The sequence below is a fragment of the Orycteropus afer genome, unplaced genomic scaffold (genome assembly GCF_000298275.1).
Source record: "Orycteropus afer afer isolate SDZICR_OR568_19922 unplaced genomic scaffold, OryAfe1.0 scaffold00056, whole genome shotgun sequence".
Taxonomy (NCBI): domain Eukaryota; kingdom Metazoa; phylum Chordata; class Mammalia; order Tubulidentata; family Orycteropodidae; genus Orycteropus; species Orycteropus afer.
In genome coordinates this window covers 8,921,833-8,925,960 of record NW_006921643.1, presented here as the reverse complement: position 1 = coordinate 8,925,960, position 4,128 = coordinate 8,921,833, and positions in this window count along the sequence as shown.

Sequence of the window (4,128 nt, the reverse complement as noted above, 5' to 3'; positions counted from 1 at the left end):
TGCTGGGACAACTGGATCTCTACATGGAAAGAGTGAACTTAGACCCATATCTCATACCATATACAAAAATTAACTTAGTTCTTTTATTTTAGGAAGAAAACAGGGTTAAACCTTTGAGACTTTGCTTTTGATAATGGATTATTAAATATGACACCAAAAGCATGAGCAACAAAAGAAAAAATAGGTAATTTGGATTTCATCAAATGAAAAATTTTGTGCATCAAAGGGCACCAACAATGTGAAAAGACAACCTACAGAATGAGAGAAAATATTTGGGAATGATTTATATGATAAAGGTTTAATATCCAAGATAAAGAACTCCTACAACTCAATAACAAAAAATATAATCCAATCAAAAGTGGGGAAGGACTTGAATAGACATTTTGCCTAAGATTTTTAATGGTCAATAAGCACATGAAAAGATGCTCAGTGTTATTAGGGAAATGTAAAGCAAAACACTAATGAGTTACCATTTCACTAGAATGGTTATTAGGAAAAGGGAAAATGACAGCATCAGTGAAAATGTAGAGAAATTGGAACCCTCATCCACTGCTGGTGGGAACATAAAATGGGTGCAATACTGTGAAAAATGATTTGATCATTCCAACAAAAGTTAAGCATAAAATTACCATATGACTCAGCAATCACATACCTAGGTATATACCCCAAAATTTGAAAGCAGAGACTCAAACAGATACTTGTACACCATTGTTCATTGCAGTATTGTTCACAATAGCCAAAAAGTAGAAACAACCCAAGTGTCCATCAACAGATGCATGGATACACAAAGTGTGAAACATATATACAATGGAATATTAATCAGCCATAAACAGAAATGAAGTTTTGATGCATGCAACAACATGGAAGAGCCTTGAAAACAGTATGCTGAGTAAAATAAGTCAGATACAAAAGGGCAAACACTTATACTCCCGCTTATATGAAATATTTCAAACTACCAAATGCAGAGACAAGAGTTTATTGGTGGTTGCCAAGGGACAGAAGTGAGGGGGGCTGACTTTTTGTTTGGGATACTAGGGCATTTTTGGAGATGGATAATGTTGATGGTTGCACAATACAGTGAATGTAATTAATGTCACTGAATTAAACACTTAAAAATTGCTAAAATGGCAAATTTTTTGCTATGCATATTTCATAACTAAAGAAAAATAGCACAAGGGTTACCTCCAGAGGAAGCAAAAAGCTGTACAGAAAAATATTCATCAAATATTACATGGCTTAATTGTGAATAGCACTCTATAGTCATAATAATATAAATTCTGAGTATTGATCTAATAAATATTAGATGTAACTCTATTGGGAGGTGGGGTGGGGAAGGTATACGTGTGGTGAGAGGCAGAGGAAGATTCTAAGGGAGCTCCATTCTCATGTTCCAGCCTAGAATTCTAAAAGAATGATTTTATCTTTTGAACCTTTTTTCATGAATGTAATGCCTAATAAAAAAATACATAAAATTTATATTATGATATATATAACCATGTTCAATATGGAAAAGCCAAACATAATACCTAAAGCTGAAAAATCGAGAATAGCAATCTAATTAAGTCATTTGGATATAGAGGTAATTACAAAAGAAATAAAAGACTTCAAAATAATTGCTTTGGGAGAAGCAAAGGGGGAGAGTAGACTTGTCTCTCTCTGTCTCTCTGTCTCTCTCTTTTTTAAAATTATTTATTTTATTTCGTTGTTGTTGAGAATATACATAGCAGAATAGACATCAGTTCAACAATTTCTACACGTACAATTCAGTAACTTTGACTACATTCTTTGAGTCGTGCGACCATTCTCACCATCCTTTTCTAAGTAATTCCTCCCCCATTATCATAAACTTACTGCCCCCTAAGCTTCCTATCTAATCTTTCTAGTTGCCATTGTCAATTTGATCCAATACACTCACTCACGTCATTGAGTTGATTCTGACTCATGGCAACCCCCACTGGGTTTCTGTTTTAGTTACCTTGTGCTGCTCTAACAGAAAATACCACAAATGGGTGGCTTTAACAAACAGGCATTTATTGTCTTATAATTTTGGAGGCTAGAAGTCCGACTTCAAAGTGCCAGGCTCTAGGGGCTGGGTGAAATCTCCTCGACCTTGGGCTTCAGCTCTGCCTCTTGATCCCGGCCCACTGAAGCTGGAGGCTTTCTTCATTCAGGCAGCTGCTGGCTGCTGAGGCTGACAAGCCCAAGGTCAACAAATAAAATGGCACAGTCTCAATATGACCAAAACACATGGCAGGCCATTGACTCAAGTCCCATTAACAGTCCCAAGGTAGTCAGACAACAGGGTAGGCTGTGGAATAACAACTCAGCTACATGCAGCACGCAAGTGTGCCAAAAACTAGAGACCTTCCTCAAACTTGCTTTTTATATACTGGAAGCAGACCACATCCCTAAAGCAGCTACTCAGCTGTTCCAGTAGATTGCACCATAGAGTTGATTACCAATATCACCATGGAGCGATATTGCTGCCCAGCCACTCAACCAGGCCCAGCCAAGTTGACACATAACTTTAACTACCACACTCATCAGAAGGAAGACTGGGCAATCTACTTCCCTAGTGATACTGCCTCGGAAACCCAAGGAGGGGTCACTATGAGTCAGGTCTGACTCGACAGCACATAACAACAACAACAACAACAACAACAGTTTCCAAGGCTATAAATCATGATGGAAGCAGATTGCTTTTTCTTTCTTTCAGGGAGTGGCTGGTAGGTTTGAAAAGCTGATCTTCTGGTTAGAAGTCAAATGCCAGAACCACTACACCATTGGAGCTCCTTTTCATCCAATATAGAATTTAAAAGAGCATAATGCTCAAGGCAGAGATTCTTCACTTGTTATGCTAAACTATTATTTGGTTTTAAGAAGACTCAGGTCTTAAACCAAAATACTATTTTTGGTTTACAGTTCAAAGATCACCTCAAGGCAATAGTTTTGGGGACTCAATCAGCCTTCATGGCTTTGGAAAGACTACATTCTATGAGAATTTTAAATTCTGTCCTTCATTTTACCCCTTTTGATCAGGATTCTTCTATGGAATCTTTCATGAAAATGTTAAGTAATGGTAGTCAGACAACATCCAGTTTTTCTGGTCTCATGGCAAAGGAGGCTGTTGTTTATGGAGGCAAATAGACCAATTAGCCTCACATTCCATATCCTTCTCCTATTCCTGACTCTTCTTTCTCTATTGCTCTAGGCGGATAGAGACCAATTGTTGTGCCTTGGATGGCCATTGCAAACTTTGAAGACCTCAGGCAATGCACAAAGGAATTAGGCAGTACAGCAGAAGCACTAGGTATGTTATTAGACCAATTAACTGGGATGTCCCATGAAACTATGACTCTAAACATTCAAACCAAGGAACCAAATTCCATGAGGTTTTTGATTGTACAGCTACCCTTTCCTTGTGTGTGTCTTTGTTGTAAATACATCTATCACACAATTTTGCCAATTCAACTTTTTACAGGGGTACAACTTACTGACAGCAATTACATTAATCAGCTATGCACCCATACCCTTAGTCAATGCTATTTTTCCATCACTTCAAACCAAAACTCAGTATTCCTTAAGCAATAACCTCCCCTTCCTCTCTCGCCTCCCTCCCATACCTGGTAACCATTAATGAACTTTGGTCTCTATACATTTGCCTGTTCTTGTAATTTTGTATACCTGAGACCATATAATATTTGTCCTTTTGTGATTGACTTATTTCACTTAGCATAATGTCTTCAAGCACCATCCATATTATAGCATGTATCAAGATTTCATTTATCTTACTGGCTGAGTAGTATTCCATTGTATATATGTACCACATTTTATTATCTATTCATCCATCGGTGGGCATTTGTTTCCACCTTTTAGTTACTGTGGATAGTGCTGCAATGAACACTGGTGCACAAACCTCTGTTTAAGTCTTGGTTTCCAGATTTTTGGGGTATATACTTAGGAGCAAAATTGTTGAGTCATATGGTAGTTCTATTTTTAGTTTTTTGTGGAACTGCCACACTGTTTTTCCACCATGACTATATGATTGGATCTATCATTTTAAAACAAGTTTTATAGAAGTATTTGACTCTACACTATGTGCATGTGGCACTTTGATTTTAAAAAACA